The following is a 13732-nucleotide window of genomic DNA, read 5'->3' as shown; positions in this document are numbered from 1 at the left end:
TGTCCTGTGCCTCTGTCCCCTGAACCGTGTGCCCACTGCCACTGACCCCAGGTCCCTGATCGTCCTGTGTTTGTGGGGTGTCCTGCGGTCCCTGTAGTGGTTAACACACTGCTGATTGACGTGTCCTGGGGACAGAGATATGGGCCTGCTGGGTGGGTACTGTGGTGGTGTTTCCTGAGGGGGGAGGCTCTGTGGTAGTATGGGACTGTGCCTGGCTAAACGAGTGTCCGGAGATCCCTGATGGGCCAGGTTGGTCATCCAGATCCAGGCGTCCAGAGCTGCTGTCATCACTGTGAGCCTCTTCTGAGGGGGGACTGGACGTTGCTGGCACCTCCTCTCCGGTGACGTTGTGTGGGGGACCTGTGGGGATGTAAATGCAGTGTTATTGTTTCTGCGTGTGACATCTTGTGCATGGGTGTGTTGCCCTCTATGGTTGTTGTTGCCCTGGCAGCTTTGCCTTGTGTAAGTAGTTATTTGGTGGGCTAGGTGATTCTTTCTAGTGTGCATACCTTAGTGATGGGTGTCCATGCAGGTCTGTGATGGGTGTCCTAGCATTGGTGTTACATGCAGGGCTTGGTATTGGGAGGGGTAGGTTGCGATGGTGGGGTGTGTGTGAGGTGGTGGAGTGATGAGAGTGAGAGTAAGAGTGGGGGTATGTGATGGCATGCAGGTAGGGGGGGTGTAAGTAGTAAATAGTTGACTTACCAGCGTCCAGTCCTCCTCCTACTCCTGCCAGGCCCTCACGATGCATGATTGCCAAGACTTGCTCCTCCCATGTTGTTAGTTGTGGGGGAGGAGGTGGGAGTCCACCGCCAGTCCTCTGTACAGCTATTTGGTGTCTTGCTGCCACAGAATGCACCTTCCCCCGTAGGTCGTTCCACCTCTTCCTGATGTCATCCCTTGTTCTGGGGTGCTGTCCCACGGCATTGACCCTGTCCACGGTCTTCCACCATAGCTCCATCTTCCTTGCAATGGATGTCTGCTGCACCTGTGATCCGAATAGCTGTGGCTCTACCCAGATGATTTCCTCCACCATGACCCTTAGCTCCTCCTCTGAGAACCTGGGGTGTCGTTGTGGTGCCATGGGTGTAGTGTGAGTGGTGTGGGTGAGGGTGTGTGCTGTGATTTGTTTGGGTGTGTGTTGTAAGGTGCATAGATGGTGTATAGGTGATAGTGGTGTGTGGCTGTGGTCTTGTCTGTGGTCTTGCTTTCTCTCTTGTGGCACTTGTTTGTATTGGTAAAGGGTTGTGGGTGGTGTGGGTATGTGTTTTATAGTGGTGTGGGTGTGGTGTGTGCATGGGTGTCAGGTGTGTGTTATTCGAATTGTCCAATGTAGTGTTGTTTTGTTAGTGCGGTGATTCGTGGGTCATAATGCTCTGGGCGTAGTTCTGTTGACGTAACGGTGTGTGTTTTGGTACTGCCAGTTTATCACTGACCATTGGGCTGGCGGGCTTGTGTGTGTGGCTGTATAGTGACGGATTACTATGTGTGTGTCATAATATGGGTAGCGGTAATCCGCTGTGGCGGCGGTATGTCGGCGGCAGTCAGCATGGTGGTAAGCGGGACTTACCGCCAATGTCATAATGAGGGCCCAAGTCCCTTGAAAAATATAATCACAAAAGCAAACTGTAAAAAAAGTGAAATTCTGCTCGGAAGGCCCAAACTTTAAAATAAGATATACCCACACAAATTTGAACTGTTACCAACAAGGCAGGCCCTCCGTGGTGCAAGGTCTTTCACCTGTTGTGGTATGGAGCTATTGCTAGCACTAGCGAGTCATGGCCTGGCAATCTAGCACACGCAATGATGGTGTAGAGATCTGCTATGCAAGCTACTTGCACATTGATGGAGTGGAAAGTGGAAAGGCTTCCTGCTGCGGTACACTTGCTCCCAGTCATAAGGTGGCACCTATGCAATGTGTGTTCCAGCTATTGCTCCAACAATGCCTCCCAAGCCATAGAAATCTGCCTCAATATTGTTCCGTGTAGCATTATGTCTTAGAATTAATATGCAGTCATTCATACATCTAAGCACAACATTCATGATCTCGCTGAGGACAGCTGGAAAGTTTGGCTGTGACATCCCACTAGAGCCTCTCACTGTGTACTGGGAGAAGGCAAGTAGCACAGAAATGGAACACTGCCATAATACAGAGTCCTAGAGCCAACAACAATACATTTCAGCAAAAAGTGGAGGGTAAAGGCAAAACATTAGGGGGAGACCACTCTAAGGCTAATAGGTCTAATACCTACCACTTCCTTTAAAACACGTGTGAAAAGGAATGAAATGCATCTCCCACAATGCAACCCATGGTAAATATCAAGACCTGATAATGTAAATAAATGGTTAACCTATGCAACATATTTGAATATGAAATCACATATGGCAAAAATAAAAGTTAAGAAATATGAAAGTCTTGAGGTAGAGAACAGATACAAAAGGTTCCTTTTGAAGTGTTCATATAAAGTGAAGAAAAAAGGGACAACAAATTCTTCCTTTTCTGTGTGCTGAAACTTATGATTAAAAGACAGTATATGCTATCATTTGAAGCGTGAAAACAAAAAATCAATTCAGGGGAGCAGGAGTGCTATTATTATTCACAATTAAGACATTTGCTGCTACACCCAGCAATAAGTACAGATGCTACGAGAGACCTATACCCATTAGATTGGAAAAAGATATGAAGACAGGTTGGGAAACTAGAGGCTGGATCACCACTCCATATAACATTCTGTTACTGGCAGCCATTGTCCACACTCACCCCCTCCAACTATTCTGGTCCAGTCTTTCCAGTCTTTGGAATTTGAGAGAATAGACTTTAAGGGGCATATTTATACTTGTTTTGAACCAAATTTGTGTCATATTTTTTTAAGCAAATTCTGTGCAAAACTAACTCCATATTGACACTAGACCCGTCTAGTGCCAACGTTTTGGAGTTAAAGTCATTTTTTGGACATGGAAACCTACCTTGCGTCAATGAGATGGAAGGTTGGCGTTCCAGTGCAAAAAATAACTCTATAGCCTTAGTGCCATATTTATCACCCCGTGCTAAAATCATGCACAGGGGAGGGGTCAAATAATGGTGCAAGGCTTTCTTTGCACCATTATTTAATGCCTGGGTCAGGGCAGGCGTTAAGGGACCTGTGGGCATGTTTCCATGGTCAGAGACCATGGAAAGAGCCCACAAGGTGCCCTTCCCTGGCCCCAGGGACACCCCCACCCACACCAGAGGGACACCAAAGGATGGAGGACCCATCCCAGGTATGTCCCAGTAAGTATTTAATATATTTATTTTTTTCCCTCTTGGGGGCCCTAACTTGGGCCCCCTGCATGGCATGACTTAAATCCCCTGGACATGGCTATTGGGCTGTGGGGCATGACTCCTGTCACTTAGACAGGAGTCATGTCCATGGGGGTTGTGCGTCTAACAATGGCGCTAGTCAGGTTAGAGTCATTATTTTGACTCTAACCTGACTAGAGCCATTCTTTCATGCACAACCTCCAGTGTTCCCTACGCCTCCCCCACCCAGTTAGCGTCATGTATTTTGACGCTAACCGGGCCTTATGAGTGCTGATGGTCCCCACCAGCTCAAATTAAGCACTAAGGCCTTGATTTATACTTTTCGACACAAACCTGCACTAAAGCAGGTTTGCGTCAAAAAAGTATAAATCAAGGCCTTAGTGCTTAATTTGAGCTGGTGGGGACCATCAGCACTCATTTGTGGGGACAGACACATATTTCTTCATAAGGCATTAATAGAGAGCATGAGAGGGAAAACACATAAAGGGGAAAAACAGAGGAAGTGAAAGACATAAAAAATGTCACAAGCAGAGAAAGTGAGAACCTGCAAGAGTGAGATAAAGGGGCAGAGAGTGGCTGGTAATGGATTAAAGTGGCACCAGGTGTACTGAAGATTGAGCATCCTTGGAATTCGATGCTCCATTTGATAGAGCCAGTCGCAGTCTTCTGAGCAGAGTACCAACACTGATTATTTTACAAATGAAGCACTGGGCGCTATATCCTTTGGTGGGACATAAGTAAAAATTCCCATAGCATAGCAGGCAGGGATCAAACAGATTTTAATTGGTACTGATATCCCAGTAAGCTTGTGAAAATGTATCCTGAGATCTAACACCCTGCGTTGGAGGGAATACTGAAAGTTAGGTGACTTTTAATCTGTGACTTTCAACATACTGTGGAATTGACTGCTGATTAAGGTATTTTGGGCCATATTTATACTTTTTGACGCACAACTGCGCCAACACAGTTGTGTGTCAAAAATGTTAACGCCGGCTAACGCCATTCCAAAGCGCCATGCGGGCGCCTTATTTATGGAATGACGTTAGCCGGCGGAGCTGACTGGTGTGCGTCAAAAAAAATGACCCACACCAGGCAGCGCCGGCGTAGGGGAAAATGGAGCTTGGGCGTCAAAAAATGGGGCAAGTCGGTCTGAGGCAAAAAATCTGCCTCAACCCGAGTTGCGCCATTTTTTTTTACTCCCACCCTCCATTGACATGACTCCTGTCTTAGCAAAGACAGGAGTCATGCCCCCTTGCCCGATGGCCATGCCCAGGGGACTTATGTCCCCTGGGCATGGTCATTGGGCATAGTGGCATGTAGGGGGGCACAATCAGGCCCCCCTATGCCACAATAAAATAAAATAAAAAATACTTACCTGAACTTACCTTAAGTTCCCTGGGATGGGTCCCTCCATACTTGGGCGTCCTCCTGGGGTGGGCAAGGGTGGCAGAGGGTGTCCCTGGGGGCATGGGAGGGAACCTCTGGGCTCCTTCCAAGCCCACAGGTCCCTTAACGCCTGCCCTGACCAGGCGTTAAGAAAAGCGGCTGGACGTCATTTTTTTTGACCCGCCCACTCCCGTGCGCCATTTTTGCACTGGAGTTTAAATAAGGCGCACATGCCTTGGAGTCATTTTTTAGACGGGAACGCAAGGTAGGTGTCCACGCTAAAAAATGACGCAAACTCCAAGATCTTTGGCGCTAGACGGGTCTAACGCCAAAGTATAAATATGGAGTTAGCTTTGCGTCGGATTTGCGTAAAAAAAACGACGCAATTCCGGCGCAAACAGAGTATAAATATGCCCCTTTGGGCAGAAAGTTTAGCAGCAATTAAGTTGATCTTGGGCAACCCGTTGCCTATTGAATCCTCCTTTACTGTATTAGATGTCTGGTTACCTAGCTTACAATATCAAACTAAGGACTTGTCTGGGTGAAGCTAAGACAACCCTTGCATCCATTTGGAAGAAGGAAAAACATCCTCCACCTATTCCTTCCTGGCAACTGTGCCTATGCAAGAAGCTTGGTATGGAATGTTTAGCTGCGACTTTCTTAACCACGCTGAACTCATCAGACCTGATATGGAAGCTCTTGGTGTCCTATGTATCCCACGGCCTGCCCCAGATAACGTGCCCACCCCATTTGAGGGCCTTTAAGCATTTCATTATTAGAATGTCACAGCAGTATAGAGAAGACAGATACGGGGGGAGACATGTATTTTTAACCTTTGTTGATCAATAGTTAATTATTATTTGAATACTGACAGTACTAATCCTGTCTGTGATGGACAGGCAAGGGCGTAGGGTGTTGTTACTTGCTCACAGTGCTTCTTCAACTGACAAATGGGTTAAATGATGTATACAAGAAATGCACAATTAACTTTGTTTGAACCTAAATAAAGAGATATGGTTACAAAACGAAGTACAACATAACCCGTAACACCCTTGACTCCTTAACACTATAATATCTATCAGAACTGATGCCTGACATAAGAATTCAGACTGCCATCTTTACCACTGTTAAAAAGTGCTAAAGTGGTTGTGCTTTTTCCCTTAAACATGGTAAAATTGGCTTACACACGATTGGCATACTTATTTTACTTATAAGTCCCTTGTAGAGTGGTATACCAAATGCCCAGGTCCTATAAATTAAATGCTACGAGTGGACCTTCTGCACCAATTGAGACACACACTTAAGTAGCCTCTTAAAACTTGTTTTAGGCCTGCCATTGTATCCTGAATGCAGTTTTAAACTGTCAGTTTGGCTTCGAAATACAACCCCCTTGCCAAGCCCTAAACTGCCCTTTTTTTGCACATGTCACCCTTAATGTAGGCCATAGGTAGCCCATAGGGCAGAGAGCATTGTCATTAACCTACCTCTGCCAGAGGATGGCAAAGGGTTGCCTTATTACATTTAATAAGTGCTAACTTTTGATCGGGAACAAGTAAGCATTTTGTGTTTGGTGTCTAGGACATTGTAATTAACAATCCTCTTTAATGGTAAAGTAGAATATTAAGTTACCATTTTGAAAATGCCACTTTTAGAAAGTTGTCATTTGTCTGACCTAACTATTTGGTGCCTTCAGACTCTTACTGGGTCACATGACTGGAAGTAGTTGGCAGTTAGACTTTGTTTATTCCTCCGAGGAAGCCACACAATAGAGAGATTAGATGTGCCTAGGTAGCCCATAGGGCAGAGTGCATTGTAATTAAATGGTTAGACATTTACTTTTCTAAATCAGTAGTTACATTGCCCTTGCGCCCCTTTGCATGGCACTAGGCCAACAAACGTGCTTGATATATAGTCTGAACATAAAAATCATCACCACGACTTCATCCAGCGGCTCCCCGATGATGCTCCATCCTCAGACACCGCCTGCAGCCTGACTGCCAAACTGCCAGAGGGTTAAACACAGGTTAACTTGGTGACTTTTGTGGTTGACCCTCACAGTGATTGTGGCTGTTGCTTGAAATAGGGTCAGACCCCATTCAACCAACAACCCAGTTTCCCACAGGTGGGTTGTTGTGAGGGCCTAGTGTGAGTAGCATTCAAGGTGGCAGTGCTTATGACTAGCTTAAACATCAATATTTGTATGAATAAATGTAGTAATGGCTTGTGATATTGTGGGTCATATATAGTCCAAGCCATACATTATGTATGCCTTCACCTAGGTTAAAAATGTCTGGCACATGAGTGTGTGTAATGCCCTTGATTTTATGTGCCAGACTTGAAGACAGAAAATAGCAGTGACTGGGTAGTGGAAATAAAACTTGGGGTAGATAGTTCCATCAAGTAATTGTGAAGTTTTTAGTAAGTGGGTAAAGCGAGATGAAGGTTCGATTCTGGATAGTTTTGCGTTTCTTGATGAACTCTCCAAATGTGAAATCATTTTAGTATACATTTTAATCAAATTTACACATCTTAGTTATAGAGTGCTAGCATTATCAGTTTGTGTGACCGTGTACATATGTTAAAAATGTGCATTCACTTACTGACTTGAGGTGTCGCTGGGTAATAAAATGGTATTAGTTGAGAATTTCATATGGATATCTATTGTGAGACATGTGGCCACATGGGGAGACTGAATAAATTGCTGTTAAATGTGGTTTGGTGCTCAAAAAAATTAACTTTAATGGCATTGCTACTAATATAGTACATTAAAAAAAGGATTACTTATCTTCTAGTTTGATGTGTTGTTGTTCATCCTGCTCTGCCAGATAGAGGCCCAGGCCTTGGAGTACCAGGGACATGTTGTTTATGCTGGGTATGTTTTGTGGTTGTTGTGGCTTTTTCCTCCAATACAGGTGGGGAAGATTAACCACCATGTTTCAGTCAATGTAAATTATACTTTGAATACAGTGGACAGAGTATTGGCTTTCCATTGCTCCATTCGTCCTATATTTAGGGTGTTACTCCATCAAAGGAGAAATGAAAATGAGAAGGAGGGGGTGGATGGTGTAGTGTTCTGGGACCGAGGCCCACATACTACGTAGAATGATGACAGGTACAACAGTGGGTAGTGTGGCGAACTAGCGAACTGGCCTCGAGCACTAGCACTCGGGCCCCTCTATAGGCAGCATATGAACAGTGATGCCTGTGTTGGATGCGTGTGGGGTGGTTGTAAAATCTAGCCCTCAGGGAGTGGGTGGCAAATGTGCAGAAGTGAACATGTGTCCAGCAGGAAATTTCTCCGAAACTTTTTTGAAAATGAAACTAGTCCAACCTGTAAAGATAAAACATAAAAAACACATAAACCACCAACTAAGGGCCAGATTTAAGAAGATTTTGCACCCTTTAGCGCCCCCCAACCCCAATGCCACCATGTGCGCTGTATCTAAGATACGGCGCACCATGGCGGTAGTTAGGGGAACTAGAGTCATATTTCTTGACGCTAGTTCAGAGATTTGCAGGATTAGCGTAAAAAATGTTGGCACTAATCCTGGAAAGCCCATTGATGCCCATTCTAAACAATGGTCTTCCTTTTAATGCCTGCTCTGAGCAGGCGTTAAAAGTGCCAAACAAAATGATGCAAAGAAATCTCTTAGATTTCTTTGGGCCATTTTTCGGCCACCCTATTGCAAGAACGCCCCCTTTGCAAACATTATGCCTGCTGCAGTCATAATGTACCGCATTGGGTTACAAAGTGGTGCAATGCATGCTTTGCAATGACGATAATGTGGTGCAATGAGGAGCTAGGGGATCTTAAATCTGCTCCTTGATGGGTCGCCATGGGAGTGGCGTGGACTGTGCTGGGCTGTATGTGGACCATCAGCGGGATTCTGCAGGCTCTCCAGCAGGAGCCATGGCCAAGTCATTCAACCGAACGCAAGGGTGGATGATACCTGCTTAGTGCACTTGCCAACATGACCCTGGTGGGGGTGGGCTCTCAGATAGTCTCTGGGCAATTGGTGTCTCTCATTGCCAGGAGTGCCTTGTTGGTCTCTTGATGTTCTGTGGAGGTGCAATACTAGTTTGGTGTTGAGGTACTCCTTTGTTGGATCAGATGGTGCACATGGCAATGATGGTGCTTGCTATTAGGTGACCTGGGCGACAGGTGTTGAAGTTGCTGGAGTGAGGATGATTTGAGGGACTGCGCAGCCACGTGACTCATCACCTAGTTCGGGCAATTCTTGTCCTACAGCATGTGCAGTTGCTAGCAGTGATGCTATTTGCTTCAAGCAGCCGGTGACAGGTGGCTGGACGGTTGCACTGTGATGCGTGGGGCATGTACGCGGTTCGAGCATGCAAGCAGCTTACATTCTGTACTCCTGCTGAGCTGTCTCCAGTGACGTTGCTGCACCTTGGTGGCTGGTTTGTCTCTAGGTGCACTCTCAGGTAGTGGCATGAGTACTCCGTCTCTTCACCCTGTGATGTTCCGGTCTTCCACATCTGTGGTCACCAGATCGTCAGTGTGACAGGAGTGTCACAAGATCTTCTCTCCTCTCCCTTTCCTTTCTTCTTTGTGACGTGGCATCATGACATGCTCGCATCTTATTTGCTGTGGTGTGGAGTCTGACCACATGTCTTCTTTTTCGGCTTGCCACTCGGGGTGTGCGCCTCTCTTCTTGCCTGTTGTGAGTTTCTGGCTACTCTGTCCGGAGGCAGCGCAAGGGAGGACACTCCTCGATATGTCTCTGGCCCACTGTGGAGCAGTGATGGTGGCTCATTTCCTTTCCGCTTCCTCTTCGCTCGAGGGCACAGTGCGTGCACCTCAAGGTCCCGCCATCGCGGCGCCAGGTCCTGCCTAGATTTGTGCGGGTTTGGCAGAGTTGGTCACTCCTTGTGACACTCCTCAACAGGCCAAGGGTCACCCTTTTCTTGGAGCGACGTGCTCACTCCACTGGACAGGCTGTGGCAGCAATACGGACCCCACTCTCCTAAGTCACAGGGGTGACCTGCTAAGAGACATGACATGGTGACAGAACCCCTCTTTGCCATTGTAGTCTTCTTGGCCCTAGGCTCACATGCTACTTAGAATGGTGGCACGGACACCAGTGGGTAGTGTGGTGAACTGGTCTCGAGCATGTGCACTCGGGCTCATTTATTTCCAGGGTCACCTGACCGGTGATGCCTGTGTTGGATGGTTGTAGGGTGGGTGTTAAGTCCAGCCCTCAGGGTGTGGCTGACAAAATACTATGCGCAGAAGTGCACGTGTGTCCAGCAGGAAGTCAGCAAAATGACGGCAGACAAACATTTGACAGTCAACACAACATACTCTAAATCTGATGGAAAATTTTAAGTTTAAGTAATCAATATATATTTTACCTTTGTCAGAAGTTTGCTCATTCTTTTTCTATGTATGAAGCTTCCATAATCCACAGGTAATCACACGATAACTCTTTCTATTTAATATGGGTCTACTGCCCAGAGAAATACTTCTTCATTTGCCAAGGGACATTAATTTCACCTTGTTGTAATTCATCTTCAAGAAATCTTCATTACAGTGTTTCTGGAAATCGTTCATCATTGTATTAGGCCCATTTCTGGCAAGTGAAAGGAAGTCATTGGTGCAGAGAAGACATTAACACAGGCCTTCATGGCTCAGGAGTCCTGTAGCATCTTTCAATTTGAAAAAAACACCTTCAAAGGAGGAAGTTATCGCATTCTTTTAGGATGTCACTGTGGAGGGTGGGGCTGACTATAGGACAAAATTCATCAATGGGGCTGGTGCGGGCAACATTAGACATACATTTGGACCAACAGGTTAGAGCAAAATCAAGTCACTGATGTGTTAAGTCAAGTGAAATGTGTTTTTTACACAGGTAAAAGTGAAAAATTGTGCCACATTTGTGGAATTGCAATAATTGGGATCTACGAATGAAGGGGCATATTTAAGAGCCCCTAGCACCACCTTAGTGCCACCATAGCGTAATTTTTTTTATGCTAAGGCAGCGCTAAAGTGGCATGCATCGCATCACTTTGTAAACCCTTGTGCCACATTATGCCTGTGCCAGGCACACTGTATGCAAGGGTAGTGTTCCGGCTCTAGGAGGCCCACAAAAAATGGTGCAGTGAAATTTAACAGATTTCACTGCGTCATATTTGGTGTAATGTTTAACGCCTGCTCAGAGCAGGCATTAAAATGACGCACCCAAAGAAACCTACGGGCTTCCTTGCACTTTGCTACACTAGCATCAACATTTCTGCTGCCAATGTAGCAATAATCACAATAGTGTCAGAAATGTTGGTGCTATTGTACTAACGACTGCCATGGTGCGCCGTACCATAAATAGGGCGCAACCATGGTGTTGTTAGGTGCTGGTAGGGGGGACGCAGAAAAAGTGGCACATCAGCTCTGATGCACCACTTTTTCTTAAATATGGGCCTTAGTACTTAAACCCTTAGCTGCTGGGCCTTTACCCCCCAGCAGAGAACCTGTTTTTTGGCAATTTGGAATAGTTCACCCTTAGGGTTCCATACCTTTTTTTCCAGATAAGGTATCCACCGCACATTTGCATCCTTTTTCCCAACATGCTGTGAATTCTAAAGATACTCAGGGTGTGTGGATTCCCCTAGAGGGGAATGAGAAAAAAGGCAAAATACAGCAAAATTCTGAGGTTTTTTTGAGAAACGTATGGAAGAATTGCTCCAAATAACAGTGTCTGTTTTTCCCCTAAAAATGGCATCCACAAACGGATTGCTGTATTAAAGTCACCATCTTTCCAGCTTTCAAGAACATGCAGAGCTGAAGTTAAAAACCTAATTTTGTACCACAGTTTTGCCATTTTCCCTAGTTTTTGTGCTCTCAACCTGCTTCCAGTTTGGGTTGGAAACCAGTGTGAAACCCATGGGTGATCCACAAAAACTATACATTTCTCAAAAGTAGATACAACTCCAAATCCAGTAAGTTGTCTTATGTGTAGATCCCTCAAGGACTTGCCAAAGAAAATAACAGTTAAAATAAAGAAATATTGAAAATGAGCAGGAAAAAACGGGCCTTTGTGCCAACATTTTCATCTGTAACTTTTTGTCACGATGGCGATTGACAATAGCATTACGTCTGTTAGACCCTTCTGGTTGTGGGTATATATTGGGTTGGTAAGTTCTCCAAGAATCCAAGGTACCCAGAGCCAAAAAAGGAGCTGCACCGTACAATGGTTTTTCATTGAAAACAGAGTATAGTGCCAATATGTTTAGGGAAATAGGCATAGTGAAAAAGGGGTATTAATGAAACTTATGTATTTCTGAAATGGGCACAAGATATGAAGTTTAGGAGCAGTGGTTAGTTCTACATTTTTGAATTTGTAGGTACCCATACTACCTTATGATTTGGAGGGTATTTTTCAAAATGTCATCTTTCTTATACGCTTGCTTACATTTAAAAGTAAAAAATGCAGCGAAATCCAATAGGTAATAACAAATATTCTACTATTATATGCTCTCAAAATGGTGCTGACTGAGACAGGAAATGACCCAAAACGCAACACTCATGGGTTTTGACACGTTCCCAGATTTATAAGACTCTGTAAAACAGTGAATGCTACAAAACTGTACGCTTTCCCGGGGCAGGCACAACTAGGGGAAATATTTATATTTCTCCTCGTTTCCTCCTTTTTCTATGTGTTCTATGTGTTCTGCATTCAGCAGCACACATAGAAAGAGGAAAATGCCTCACTGGATTGTTTTTGTGCAGGAAGGAGCACTTTCCTGCCAACAATACAGACACCTGTGCACCAGTGAAGGGGCAAAAGGACAGGATTGCACTGTATACTGTAAATACGGTGCATGTCTGCCCTTTCGAATTGGCATTGGGCAACGCATTAGAAATGCTTACAGCACTGCCCTACACCAGTTACTAGTATATATGCCCCAAGTGTCCAAAACAGGAAACAGCCCAAAACGCTAAATGAACACAGGGCGTTTTTCCACAGAAAACTGACCCTTTTTTTCCAATGTGGGTAGCTCGGGATTTTGGACTCTAGCTCAGCTGACATCTTGGAAACCTAGTCAACTTGTACATTTTAGAAAACTTGGCACCTAGGGGATCCGGTGTGGGCTTGCATGGCTCTCACCATGTTTTTTGACCCAAGCAAACCTCAAACCTTCATTAAAAAACACATTTTCCTCACATTTCTGTGATGGAAAGTTCTAGAATCTGCAGAGAGCCACAAACTTCCTTCCTCCCGGCATTCCCTCAGGTCTCCCGATAAAAATGGTAGCTCCCTTGTGTGGGTAGGCCTAGTGCCCGCAACAGGAAACGGCCCAAAACGCAGCATTGACGCAGTACAGTTTTACACCAAAAACGGACCTATTTTTTTCCAATGTGGGTAGCTCGAGATTTTGGGCCCTAGCTCAGCTGGCACTTACGGAAACCTAGCCAAACTGTCCATTGTTGAAAACTAGACACCTAGGAGGGATCCAGGGTGGATGGATTTGCGTGGCTCTCACCACATTTTTTGTACCCAGGATCCCTTACAAACCTCAAACTTTCACAAAAAAACACATTTTCCTGACATTTCTGTGATAGAAAGTTCTGGAATCAGCTCGGAGCCACAACCATCCTTCCACCCCACATTCCCCCAGGTCTCCTGATAAAAATGGTACCTCACTTATGAAAGTAGACATTGTACCCGCGACAGGACACGGCCCAAAACGCAACATTGACACAGCACATTTTTCCACAGAAAACTGACCCTTTTTTTTTCAATGTGGGTAGCTTGAGATTTTGGACCATCGCTCTGCCGGCACCTAGGGAAACCTAGCCAACATGTACATTTTTGAAAACCATACACCTAGGGGGATCCAGGATGGGCTGACTTGTGTGCCTCTTACCACCTGTTTTGGCCCAGAATCCCTTGCAAACATCAACATTTCACTAAAACACAAATTCTCCTCACATTTCTGTGATGGAAATTTCCTTCTACCTGTCATTTCCCCGGTCTCCCAAAAAAAATGGTACCTCATTTGTGTGGGTAGACCTAGTTTCTGAGACAGGAA

This window comes from Pleurodeles waltl, chromosome 2_1 (assembly GCF_031143425.1).
Source record: "Pleurodeles waltl isolate 20211129_DDA chromosome 2_1, aPleWal1.hap1.20221129, whole genome shotgun sequence".
Taxonomy (NCBI): domain Eukaryota; kingdom Metazoa; phylum Chordata; class Amphibia; order Caudata; family Salamandridae; genus Pleurodeles; species Pleurodeles waltl.
This window is presented reverse-complemented; position numbering follows the sequence as displayed.